Source organism: Pelobates fuscus, chromosome 3 (genome assembly GCF_036172605.1).
Source record: "Pelobates fuscus isolate aPelFus1 chromosome 3, aPelFus1.pri, whole genome shotgun sequence".
In the NCBI taxonomy this organism is placed as follows: domain Eukaryota; kingdom Metazoa; phylum Chordata; class Amphibia; order Anura; family Pelobatidae; genus Pelobates; species Pelobates fuscus.
The window spans coordinates 399,911,900-399,925,412 of NC_086319.1; the positions used below are offsets into that span (position 1 = coordinate 399,911,900).

The window sequence follows — 13,513 nt, forward strand, 5'->3', positions numbered from 1 at the left end:
TTTCAAATTAAAGTGCGAGCTACACCTGACAGCTTCAATCAACCATTATTTAACCATCTCGTTATCTCCATTTCCTGGGCGTATCATAGCTCTCCTCCCTCTCCAAGTGAGTTTGCCACGAGCTCCTGGAGGAGCCTGCTTGCCAGCCTCCTACCCACAGATTATGGGCCCTGCAGGGAAACCTGTAAAAGCCTACCAAACGTGACCGACTGTTAGCACTGATTTCATGGAACTGTTTTGGGCATAGGACCATGTGCACGCTTGGTCAAAATTATGACTTCCAGGAAATTCCTGAACCCCTGAACTGATATGTGTGATCTTTGGATATGTTGGTCACCCAGATCAGGGCTATTAGGGGATGTAACATTTGTGGGGTTTAATGTATTTTTAGGGCACATTTTGCTTGTTGCGGGAAAAGATTAACTTTCCCTGACCGGGAATCGAACCCGGGCCGCGGCGGTGAGAGCGCCGAATCGTAACCACTAGACTACCAGGGAACTGTGAGCTGCTTGAAACTGTGAGAAAACGAGTTTGTGGTATCCAGAAGCTCAAGGTTTCCACGCGACAGTGCAATTCAAACGTTTGCCTTTTAAGGCACTGAAAATGTCAGCAAGGTCCATTCTTACACAGATTTCCTCAATGCGCCCTAATTAGACTGCAGCAAGATCGCTTATTTTAAAGGCAAAAAGGAAACCGATTTCAAATTAAAGTGCGAGCTACACCTGACAGCTTCAATCAACCATTATTTAACCGTCTCATTATCTCCATTTCCTGGGCGTATCATAGCTCTCCTCCCTCTCCAAGTGAGTTTGCCACAAGCTCCTGGAGGAGCCTGCTTGCCAGCCTCCTACCCACAGATTATGGGCCCTGCAGGGAAACCTGTAAAAGCCTACCAAACGTGACCGACTGTTAGCACTGATTTCATGGAACTGTTTTGGGCATAGGACTATGTGCACGCTTGGTCAAAATTATGACTTCCAGGAAATTCCTGAACCCCTGAACTGATATGTGTGATCTTTGGATATGTTGGTCACCCAGATCAGGGCTATTAGGGGATTTAACTATTTGTGGGGATTTATGTATTTTTAGGGCACATTTTGCTTGTTGCGGGAAAAGGTTAATTTTCCCTGACCGGGAATCGAACCCGGGCCGCGGCGGTGAGAGCGCCGAATCCTAACCACTAGACCACCAGGGAACTGAGAGCTGCTAGAAACTGTCAGAAAACGAGTTTGTGGTATCCAGAAGCGCAAGGATTCCACGTGACAGTGCAATTCAAACGTTTGCCTTTTAAGGCACTGAAAATGTCAGCAAGGTCCATTCTTACACAGATTTTATCAATGCGCCCTAATTAGACTGCAGCAAGATAACTTATTTTAAAGGCAAAAAGGAAACCGATTTCAAATTAAAGTGCGAGCTACACCTGACAGCTTCAATCAACCATTATTTAACCATCTCATTATCTCCATTTCCTGGGCGTATCATAGCTCTCCTCCCTCTCCAAGTGAGTTTGCCACAAGCTCCTGGAGGAGCCTGCTTGCCAGCCTCCTACCCACAGATTATGGGCCCTGCAGGGAAACCTGTAAAAGCCTACCAAACGTGACCGACTGTTAGCACTGATTTCATGGAAATGTTTTGGGCATAGGATCATGTGCACGCTTGGTCAAAATTATGACTTCCAGGAAATTCCTGAACCCCTGAACTGATATGTGTGATCTTTGGATATGTTGGTCACCCAGATCAGGGCTATTAGGGGATGTAACATTTGTGGGGTTTTATGTATTTTTAGGGAACATTTTGCTTGTTGCGGGAAAAGATTAATTTTCCCTGACCGGGAATCGAACCCGGGCCGCGGCGGTGAGAGCGCTGAATCCTAACCACTAGACGACAGGGAACTGTGAGCTGCTAAAAACTGTGAGAAAACGAGTTTGTGGTATCCAGAAGCTCAAGGTTTCCACGCGAAAGTGCAATTCAAACGTTTGCCTTTTAAGGCACTGAAAATGTCAGCAAGGTCCATTCTTACACAGATTTCCTCAATGCGCCCTAATTAGACTGCAGCAAGATCGCTTATTTTAAAGGCAAAAAGGAAACCGATTTCAAATTAAAGTGTGAGCTACACCTGACAGCTTCAATCAACCATTATTTAACCATCTCGTTATCTCCATTTCCTGGGCGTATCATAGCTCTCCTCCCTCTCCAAGTGAGTTTGCCACGAGCTCCTGGAGGAGCCTGCTTGCCAGCCTCCTACCCACAGATTATGGGCCCTGCAGGGAAACCTGTAAAAGCCTACCAAACGTGACCGACTGTTAGCACTGATTTCATGGAAATGTTTTGGGCATAGGATCATGTGCATGCTTGGTCAAAATTATGACTTCCAGGAAATTCCTGAACCCCTGAACTGATATGTGTGATCTTTGGATATGTTGGTCACCCAGATCAGGGCTATTAGGGGATGTAACATTTGTGGGGTTTTATGTATTTTTAGGGAACATTTTGCTTGTTGCGGGAAAAGATTAACTTTCCCTGACCGGGAATCGAACCCGGGCCGCGGCGGTGAGAGCGCTGAATCCTAACCACTAGACGACAGGGAACTATGAGCTGCTAGAAACTGTGAGAAAACGAGTTTGTGGTATCCAGAAGCTCAAGGTTTCCACGCGAAAGTGCAATTCAAACGTTTGCCTTTTAAGGCACTGAAAATGTCAGCAAGGTCCATTCTTACACAGATTTCCTCAATGCGCCCTAATTAGACTGCAGCAAGATCGCTTATTTTAAAGGCAAAAAGGAAACCGATTTCAAATTAAAGTGCGAGCTACACCTGACAGCTTCAATCAACCATTATTTAACCATCTCGTTATCTCCATTTCCTGGGCGTATCATAGCTCTCCTCCCTCTCCAAGTGAGTTTGCCACAAGCTCCTGGAGGAGCCTGCTTGCCAGCCTCCTACCCACAGATTATGGGCCCTGCAGGGAAACCTGTAAAAGCCTACCAAACTTAACCGACTGTTAGCACTGATTTCATGGAACTGTTTTGGGCATAGGACCATGTGCACGCTTGGTCAAAATTATGACTTCCAGGAAATTCCTGAACCCCTGAACTGATATGTGTGATCTTTGGATATGTTGGTCACCCAGATCAGGGCTATTAGGGGATGTAACATTTGTGGGGTTTAATGTATTTTTAGGGCACATTTTGCTTGTTGCGGGAAAAGATTAACTTTCCCTGACCGGGAATCGAACCCGGGCCGCGGCGGTGAGAGCGCCGAATCCTAACCACTAGACTACCAGGGAACTGTGAGCTGCTTGAAACTGTGAGAAAACGAGTTTGTGGTATCCAGAAGCTCAAGGTTTCCACGCGACAGTGCAATTCAAACGTTTGCCTTTTAAGGCACTGAAAATGTCAGCAAGGTCCATTCTTACACAGATTTCCTCAATGCGCCCTAGTTAGACTGCAGCAAGATCGCTTATTTTAAAGGCAAAAAGGAAACCGATTTCAAATTAAAGTGCGAGCTACACCTGACAGCTTCAATCAACCATTATTTAACCATCTCATTATCTCCATTTCCTGGGCGTATCATAGCTCTCCTCCCTCTCCAAGTGAGTTTGCCACAAGCTCCTGGAGGAGCCTGCTTGCCAGCCTCCTACCCACAGATTATGGGCCCTGCAGGGAAACCTGTAAAAGCCTACCAAACGTGACCGACTGTTAGCACTGATTTCATGGAAATGTTTTGGGCATAGGATCATGTGCATGCTTGGTCAAAATTATGACTTCCAGGAAATTCCTGAACCCCTGAACTGATATGTGTGATCTTTGGATATGTTGGTCACCCAGATCAGGGCTATTAGGGGATGTAACATTTGTGGGGTTTTATGTATTTTTAGGGAACATTTTGCTTGTTGCGGGAAAAGATTAACTTTCCCTGACCGGGAATCGAACCCGGGCCGCGGCGGTGAGAGCGCTGAATCCTAACCACTAGACGACAGGGAACTGTGAGCTGCTAAAAACTGTGAGAAAACGAGTTTGTGGTATCCAGAAGCTCAAGGTTTCCACGCGACAGTGCAATTCAAACGTTTGCCTTTTAAGGCACTGAAAATGTCAGCAAGGTCCATTCTTACACAGATTTCCTCAATGCGCCCTAATTAGACTGCAGCAAGATCGCTTATTTTAAAGGCAAAAAGGAAACCGATTTCAAATTAAAGTGCGAGCTACACCTGACAGCTTCAATCAACCATTATTTAACCATCTCATTATCTCCATTTCCTGGGCGTATCATAGCTCTCCTCCCTCTCCAAGTGAGTTTGCCACGAGCTCCTGGAGGAGCCTGCTTGCCAGCCTCCTACCCACAGATTATGGGCCCTGCAGGGAAACCTGTAAAAGCCTACCAAACGTGACCGACTGTTAGCACTGATTTCATGGAAATGTTTTGGGCATAGGATCATGTGCATGCTTGGTCAAAATTATGACTTCCAGGAAATTCCTGAACCCCTGAACTGATATGTGTGATCTTTGGATATGTTGGCCACCCAGATCAGGGCTATTAGGGGATGTAACATTTGTGGGGTTTTATGTATTTTTAGGGAACATTTTACTTGTTGCGGGAAAAGATTAATTTTCCCTGACCGGGAATCGAACCCGGGCCGCGGCGGTGAGAGCGCCGAATCCTAACCACTAGACTACCAGGGAACTGTGAGCTGCTAGAAACTGTGAGAAAACGAGTTTGTGGTATCCAGAAGCTCAAGGATTCCACGTGAAAGTGCAATTCAAACGTTTGCCTTTTAAGGCACTGAAAATGTCAGCAAGGTCCATTCTTACACAGATTTCCTCAATGCGCCCTAATTGGACTGCAGCAAGATCGCTTATTTTAAAGGCAAAAAGGAAACCGATTTCAAATTAAAGTGCGAGCTACACCTGACAGCTTCAATCAACCATTATTTAACCATCTCGTTATCTCCATTTCCTGGGCGTATCATAGCTCTCCTCCCTCTCCAAGTGAGTTTGCCACGAGCTCCTGGAGGAGCCTGCTTGCCAGCCTCCTACCCACAGATTATGGGCCCTGCAGGGAAACCTGTAAAAGCCTACCAAACGTGACCGACTGTTAGCACTGATTTCATGGAACTGTTTTGGGCATAGGACCATGTGCACGCTTGGTCAAAATTATGACTTCCAGGAAATTCCTGAACCCCTGAACTGATATGTGTGATCTTTGGATATGTTGGTCACCCAGATCAGGGCTATTAGGGGATGTAACATTTGTGGGGTTTTATGTATTTTTAGGGAACATTTTACTTGTTGCGGGAAAAGATTAACTTTCCCTGACCGGGAATCGAACCCGGGCCGGGGCGGTGAGAGCGCTGAATCCTAACCACTAGACGACAGGGAACTGTGAGCTGCTAGAAACTGTGAGAAAACGAGTTTGTGGTATCCAGAAGCTCAAGGTTTCCACGCGAAAGTGCAATTCAAACGTTTGCCTTTTAAGGCACTGAAAATGTCAGCAAGGTCCATTCTTACACAGATTTCCTCAATGCGCCCTAATCAGACTGCAGCAAGATCGCTTATTTTAAAGGCAAAAAGGAAACCGATTTCAAATTAAAGTGTGAGCTACACCTGACAGCTTCAATCAACCATTATTTAACCATCTCGTTATCTCCATTTCCTGGGCGTATCATAGCTCTCCTCCCTCTCCAAGTGAGTTTGCCACAAGCTCCTGGAGGAGCCTGCTTGCCAGCCTCCTACCCACAGATTATGGGCCCTGCAGGGAAACCTGTAAAAGCCTACCAAACTTAACCGACTGTTAGCACTGATTTCATGGAACTGTTTTGGGCATAGGACCATGTGCACGCTTGGTCAAAATTATGACTTCCAGGAAATTCCTGAACCCCTGAACTGATATGTGTGATCTTTGGATATGTTGGTCACCCAGATCAGGGCTATTAGGGGATGTAACATTTGTGGGGTTTAATGTATTTTTAGGGCACATTTTGCTTGTTGCGGGAAAAGATTAACTTTCCCTGACCGGGAATCGAACCCGGGCCGCGGCGGTGAGAGCGCCGAATCCTAACCACTAGACTACCAGGGAACTGTGAGCTGCTTGAAACTGTGAGAAAACGAGTTTGTGGTATCCAGAAGCTCAAGGTTTCCACGCGACAGTGCAATTCAAACGTTTGCCTTTTAAGGCACTGAAAATGTCAGCAAGGTCCATTCTTACACAGATTTCCTCAATGCGCCCTAATTAGACTGCAGCAAGATCGCTTATTTTAAAGGCAAAAAGGAAACCGATTTCAAATTAAAGTGCGAGCTACACCTGACAGCTTCAATCAACCATTATTTAACCATCTCATTATCTCCATTTCCTGGGCGTATCATAGCTCTCCTCCCTCTCCAAGTGAGTTTGCCACAAGCTCCTGGAGGAGCCTGCTTGCCAGCCTCCTACCCACAGATTATGGGCCCTGCAGGGAAACCTGTAAAAGCCTACCAAACGTGACCGACTGTTAGCACTGATTTCATGGAAATGTTTTGGGCATAGGATCATGTGCATGCTTGGTCAAAATTATGACTTCCAGGAAATTCCTGAACCCCTGAACTGATATGTGTGATCTTTGGATATGTTGGTCACCCAGATCAGGGCTATTAGGGGATGTAACATTTGTGGGGTTTTATGTATTTTTAGGGAACATTTTGCTTGTTGCGGGAAAAGATTAACTTTCCCTGACCGGGAATCGAACCCGGGCCGCGGCGGTGAGAGCGCTGAATCCTAACCACTAGACGACAGGGAACTGTGAGCTGCTAAAAACTGTGAGAAAATGAGTTTGTGGTATCCAGAAGCTCAAGGTTTCCACGCGAAAGTGCAATTCAAACGTTTGCCTTTTAAGGCACTGAAAATGTCAGCAAGGTCCATTCTTACACAGATTTCCTCAATGCGCCCTAATTAGACTGCAGCAAGATCGCTTATTTTAAAGGCAAAAAGGAAACCGATTTCAAATTAAAGTGTGAGCTACACCTGACAGCTTCAATCAACCATTATTTAACCATCTCGTTATCTCCATTTCCTGGGCGTATCATAGCTATCCTCCCTCTCCAAGTGAGTTTGCCACGAGCTCCTGGAGGAGCCTGCTTGCCAGCCTCCTACCCACAGATTATGGGCCCTGCAGGGAAACCTGTAAAAGCCTACCAAACGTGACCGACTGTTAGCACTGATTTCATGGAAATGTTTTGGGCATAGGATCATGTGCATGCTTGGTCAAAATTATGACTTCCAGGAAATTCCTGAACCCCTGAACTGATATGTGTGATCTTTGGATATGTTGGTCACCCAGATCAGGGCTATTAGGGGATGTAACATTTGTGGGGTTTTATGTATTTTTAGGGAACATTTTGCTTGTTGCGGGAAAAGATTAACTTTCCCTGACCGGGAATCGAACCCGGGCCGCGGCGGTGAGAGCGCTGAATCCTAACCACTAGACGACAGGGAACTGTGAGCTGCTAGAAACTGTGAGAAAACGAGTTTGTGGTATCCAGAAGCTCAAGGTTTCCACGCGAAAGTGCAATTCAAACGTTTGCCTTTTAAGGCACTGAAAATGTCAGCAAGGTCCATTCTTACACAGATTTCCTCAATGCGCCCTAATTAGACTGCAGCAAGATCGCTTATTTTAAAGGCAAAAAGGAAACCGATTTCAAATTAAAGTGCGAGCTACACCTGACAGCTTCAATCAACCATTATTTAACCATCTCGTTATCTCCATTTCCTGGGCGTATCATAGCTCTCCTCCCTCTCCAAGTGAGTTTGCCACGAGCTCCTAAGGGGAGCCTGCTTGCCAGCCTCCTACCCACAGATTATGGGCCCTGCAGGGAAACCTGTAAAAGCCTACCAAACGTGACCGACTGTTAGCACTGATTTCATGGAACTGTTTTGGGCATAGGACCATATGCACGCTTTGTCAAAATTATGACTTCCAGGAAATTCCTGAACCCCTGAACTGATATGTGTGATCTTTGGATATGTTGGTCACCCAGATCAGGGCTATTAGGGGATGTAACATTTGTGGGGTTTAATGTATTTTTAGGGCACATTTTGCTTGTTGCGGGAAAAGATTAACTTTCCCTGACCGGGAATCGAACCCGGGCCGCGGCGGTGAGAGCACCGAATCCTAACCACTAGACTACCAGGGAACTGTGAGCTGCTTGAAACTGTGAGAAAACGAGTTTGTGGTATCCAGAAGCTCAAGGTTTCCACGCGACAGTGCAATTCAAACGTTTGCCTTTTAAGGCACTGAAAATGTCAGCAAGGTCCATTCTTACACAGATTTCCTCAATGCGCCCTAATTAGACTGCAGCAAGATCGCTTATTTTAAAGGCAAAAAGGAAACCGATTTCAAATTAAAGTGCGAGCTACACCTGACAGCTTCAATCAACCATTATTTAACCATCTCATTATCTCCATTTCCTGGGCGTATCATAGCTCTCCTCCCTCTCCAAGTGAGTTTGCCACAAGCTCCTGGAGGAGCCTGCTTGCCAGCCTCCTACCCACAGATTATGGGCCCTGCAGGGAAACCTGTAAAAGCCTACCAAACGAGACCGACTGTTAGCACTGATTTCATGGAAATGTTTTGGGCATAGGATCATGTGCATGCTTGGTCAAAATTATGACTTCCAGGAAATTCCTGAACCCCTGAACTGATATGTGTGATCTTTGGATATGTTGGTCACCCAGATCAGGGCTATTAGGGGATGTAACATTTGTGGGGTTTTATGTATTTTTAGGGAACATTTTGCTTGTTGCGGGAAAAGATTACCTTTCCCTGACCGGGAATCGAACCCGGGCCGCGGCGGTGAGAGCGCTGAATCCTAACCACTAGACGACAGGGAACTGTGAGCTGCTAAAATCTGTGAGAAAACGAGTTTGTGGTATCCAGAAGCTCAAGGTTTCCACGCGAAAGTGCAATTCAAACGTTTGCCTTTTAAGGCACTGAAAATGTCAGCAAGGTCCATTCTTACACAGATTTCCTCAATGCGCCCTAATTAGACTGCAGCAAGATCGCTTATTTTAAAGGCAAAAAGGAAACCGATTTCAAATTAAAGTGCGAGCTACACCTGACAGCTTCAATCAACCATTATTTAACCATCTCGTTATCTCCATTTCCTGGGCATATCATAGCTCTCCTCCTTCTCCAAGTGAGTTTGCCACGAGCTCCTGGAGGAGCCTGCTTGCCAGCCTCCTACCCACAGATTATGGGCCCTGCAGGGAAACCTGTAAAAGCCTACCAAACGTGACCGACTGTTAGCACTGATTTCATGGAACTGTTTTGGGCATAGGACCATGTGCACGCTTGGTCAAAATTATGACTTCCAGGAAATTCCTGAACCCCTGAACTGATATGTGTGATCTTTGGATATGTTGGTCACCCAGATCAGGGCTATTAGGGGATGTAACATTTGTGGGGTTTTATGTATTTTTAGGGAACATTTTACTTGTTGCGGGAAAAGATTAACTTTCCCTGACCGGGAATCGAACCCGGGCCGGGGCGGTGAGAGCGCTGAATCCTAACCACTAGACGACAGGGAACTGTGAGCTGCTAGAAACTGTGAGAAAACGAGTTTGTGGTATCCAGAAGCTCAAGGTTTCCACGCGAAAGTGCAATTCAAACGTTTGCCTTTTAAGGCACTGAAAATGTCAGCAAGGTCCATTCTTACACAGATTTCCTCAATGCGCCCTAATTAGACTGCAGCAAGATCGCTTATTTTAAAGGCAAAAAGGAAACCGATTTCAAATTAAAGTGTGAGCTACACCTGACAGCTTCAATCAACCATTATTTAACCATCTCGTTATCTCCATTTCCTGGGCGTATCATAGCTCTCCTCCCTCTCCAAGTGAGTTTGCCACAAGCTCCTGGAGGAGCCTGCTTGCCAGCCTCCTACCCACAGATTATGGGCCCTGCAGGGAAACCTGTAAAAGCCTACCAAACTTAACCGACTGTTAGCACTGATTTCATGGAACTGTTTTGGGCATAGGACCATGTGCACGCTTGGTCAAAATTATGGCTTCCAGGAAATTCCTGAACCCCTGAACTGATATGTGTGATCTTTGGATATGTTGGTCACCCAGATCAGGGCTATTAGGGGATGTAACATTTGTGGGGTTTAATGTATTTTTAGGGCACATTTTGCTTGTTGCGGGAAAAGATTAACTTTCCCTGACCGGAAATCGAACCCGGGCCGCGGCGGTGAGAGCGCCGAATCCTAACCACTAGACTACCAGGGAACTGTGAGCTGCTTGAAACTGTGAGAAAACAAGTTTGTGGTATCCAGAAGCTCAAGGTTTCCACGCGACAGTGCAATTCAAACGTTTGCCTTTTAAGGCACTGAAAATGTCAGCAAGGTCCATTCTTACACAGATTTCCTCAATGCGCCCTAATTAGACTGCAGCAAGATCGCTTATTTTAAAGGCAAAAAGGAAACCGATTTCAAATTAAAGTGCGAGCTACACCTGACAGCTTCAATCAACCATTATTTAACCATCTCATTATCTCCATTTCCTGGGCGTATCATAGCTCTCCTCCATCTCCAAGTGAGTTTGCCACAAGCTCCTGGAGGAGCCTGCTTGCCAGCCTCCTACCCACAGATTATGGGCCCTGCAGGGAAACCTGTAAAAGCCTACCAAACGTGACCGACTGTTAGCACTGATTTCATGGAAATGTTTTGGGCATAGGATCATGTGCATGCTTGGTCAAAATTATGACTTCCAGGAAATTCCTGAACCCCTGAACTGATATGTGTGATCTTTGGATATGTTGGTCACCCAGATCAGGGCTATTAGGGGATGTAACATTTGTGGGGTTTTATGTATTTTTAGGGAACATTTTGCTTGTTGCGGGAAAAGATTAACTTTCCCTGACCGGGAATCGAACCCGGGCCGCGGCGGTGAGAGCGCTGAATCCTAACCACTAGACGACAGGGAACTGTGAGCTGCTAAAAACTGTGAGAAAACGAGTTTGTGGTATCCAGAAGCTCAAGATTTCCACGCGAAAGTGCAATTCAAACGTTTGCCTTTTAAGGCACTGAAAATGTCAGCAAGGTCCATTCTTACACAGATTTCCTCAATGCGCCCTAATTAGACTGCAGCAAGATCGCTTATTTTAAAGGCAAAAAGGAAACCGATTTCAAATTAAAGTGTGAGCTACACCTGACAGCTTCAATCAACCATTATTTAACCATCTCGTTATCTCCATTTCCTGGGCGTATCATAGCTCTCCTCCCTCTCCAAGTGAGTTTGCCACGAGCTCCTGGAGGAGCCTGCTTGCCAGCCTCCTACCCACAGATTATGGGCCCTGCAGGGAAACCTGTAAAAGCCTACCAAACGTGACCGACTGTTAGCACTGATTTCATGGAAATGTTTTGGGCATAGGATCATGTGCATGCTTGGTCAAAATTATGACTTCCAGGAAATTCCTGAACCCCTGAACTGATATGTGTGATCTTTGGATATGTTGGTCACCCAGATCAGGGCTATTAGGGGATGTAACATTTGTGGGGTTTTATGTATTTTTAGGGAACATTTTACTTGTTGCGGGAAAAGATTAACTTTCCCTGACCGGGAATCGAACCCGGGCCGGGGCGGTGAGAGCGCTGAATCCTAACCACTAGACGACAGGGAACTGTGAGCTGCTAGAAACTGTGAGAAAACGAGTTTGTGGTATTCAGAAGCTCAAGGTTTCCACGCGAAAGTGCAATTCAAACGTTTGCCTTTTAAGGCACTGAAAATGTCAGCAAGGTCCATTCTTACACAGATTTCCTCAATGCGCCCTAATTAGACTGCAGCAAGATCGCTTATTTTAAAGGCAAAAAGGAAACCGATTTCAAATTAAAGTGCGAGCTACACCTGACAGCTTCAATCAACCATTATTTAACCATCTCGTTATCTCCATTTCCTGGGCGTATCATAGCTCTCCTCCCTCTCCAAGTGAGTTTGCCACGAGCTCCTAAGGGGAGCCTGCTTGCCAGCCTCCTACCCACAGATTATGGGCCCTGCAGGGAAACCTGTAAAAGCCTACCAAACGTGACCGACTGTTAGCACTGATTTCATGGAACTGTTTTGGGCATAGGACCATATGCACGCTTTGTCAAAATTATGACTTCCAGGAAATTCCTGAACCCCTGAACTGATATGTGTGATCTTTGGATATGTTGGTCACCCAGATCAGGGCTATTAGGGGATGTAACATTTGTGGGGTTTAATGTATTTTTAGGGCACATTTTGCTTGTTGCGGGAAAAGATTAACTTTCCCTGACCGGGAATCGAACCCGGGCCGCGGCGGTGAGAGCGCCGAATCCTAACCACTAGACTACCAAGGAACTGTGAGCTGCTTGAAACTGTGAGAAAACGAGTTTGTGGTATCCAGAAGCTCAAGGTTTCCACGCGACAGTGCAATTCAAACGTTTGCCTTTTAAGGCACTGAAAATGTCAGCAAGGTCCATTCTTACACAGATTTCCTCAATGCGCCCTAATTAGACTGCAGCAAGATCGCTTATTTTAAAGGCAAAAAGGAAACCGATTTCAAATTAAAGTGCGAGCTACACCTGACAGCTTCAATCAACCATTATTTAACCATCTCATTATCTCCATTTCCTGGGCGTATCATAGCTCTCCTCCCTCTCCAAGTGAGTTTGCCACAAGCTCCTGGAGGAGCCTGCTTGCCAGCCTCCTACCCACAGATTATGGGCCCTGCAGGGAAACCTGTAAAAGCCTACCAAACGTGACCGACTGTTAGCACTGATTTCATGGAAATGTTTTGGGCATAGGATCATGTGCATGCTTGGTCAAAATTATGACTTCCAGGAAATTCCTGAACCCCTGAACTGATATGTGTGATCTTTGGATATGTTGGTCACCCAGATCAGGGCTATTAGGGGATGTAACATTTGTGGGGTTTTATGTATTTTTAGGGAACATTTTGCTTGTTGTGGGAAAAGATTACCTTTCCCTGACCGGGAATCGAACCCGGGCCGCGGCGGTGAGAGCGCTGAATCCTAACCACTAGACGACAGGGAACTGTGAGCTGCTAAAATCTGTGAGAAAACGAGTTTGTGGTATCCAGAAGCTCAAGATTTCCACGCGAAAGTGCAATTCAAACGTTTGCCTTTTAAGGCACTGAAAATGTCAGCAAGGTCCATTCTTACACAGATTTCCTCAATGCGCCCTAATTAGACTGCAGCAAGATCGCTTATTTTAAAGGCAAAAAGGAAACCGATTTCAAATTAAAGTGTGAGCTACACCTGACAGCTTCAATCAACCATTATTTAACCATCTCGTTATCTCCATTTCCTGGGCGTATCATAGCTCTCCTCCCTCTCCAAGTGAGTTTGCCACGAGCTCCTGGAGGAGCCTGCTTGCCAGCCTCCTACCCACAGATTATGGGCCCTGCAGGGAAACCTGTAAAAGCCTACCAAACGTGACCGACTGTTAGCACTGATTTCATGGAAATGTTTTGGGCATAGGATCATGTGCATGCTTGGTCAAAATTATGAC

The 13,513-nt window shown here is 45.9% G+C and overlaps 6 non-coding genes across 6 annotated transcripts; all 6 read right to left on the reverse strand.

The window, feature by feature from the left end:
• Positions 1-1,123: 1,123 nt before the first annotated feature.
• TRNAE-CUC (transfer RNA glutamic acid (anticodon CUC)) lies at positions 1,124-1,195 on the reverse strand. The gene has a single exon. It is a non-coding gene; the product is annotated as a tRNA-Glu (tRNA).
• Positions 1,196-3,212: 2,017 nt separating this feature from the next.
• TRNAE-CUC (transfer RNA glutamic acid (anticodon CUC)) lies at positions 3,213-3,284 on the reverse strand. Its single transcript has one exon. It is a non-coding gene; the product is annotated as a tRNA-Glu (tRNA).
• A 1,321-nt stretch (positions 3,285-4,605) lies between these two features.
• Positions 4,606-4,677, reverse strand: TRNAE-CUC (transfer RNA glutamic acid (anticodon CUC)). Its single transcript has one exon. It is a non-coding gene; the product is annotated as a tRNA-Glu (tRNA).
• A 1,321-nt stretch (positions 4,678-5,998) lies between these two features.
• On the reverse strand, positions 5,999-6,070 carry TRNAE-CUC (transfer RNA glutamic acid (anticodon CUC)). Its single transcript has one exon. It is a non-coding gene; the product is annotated as a tRNA-Glu (tRNA).
• Positions 6,071-8,088: 2,018 nt separating this feature from the next.
• TRNAE-CUC (transfer RNA glutamic acid (anticodon CUC)) lies at positions 8,089-8,160 on the reverse strand. Its single transcript has one exon. It is a non-coding gene; the product is annotated as a tRNA-Glu (tRNA).
• Positions 8,161-12,267: 4,107 nt separating this feature from the next.
• Positions 12,268-12,339, reverse strand: TRNAE-CUC (transfer RNA glutamic acid (anticodon CUC)). The gene has a single exon. It is a non-coding gene; the product is annotated as a tRNA-Glu (tRNA).
• Positions 12,340-13,513: the final 1,174 nt, after the last annotated feature.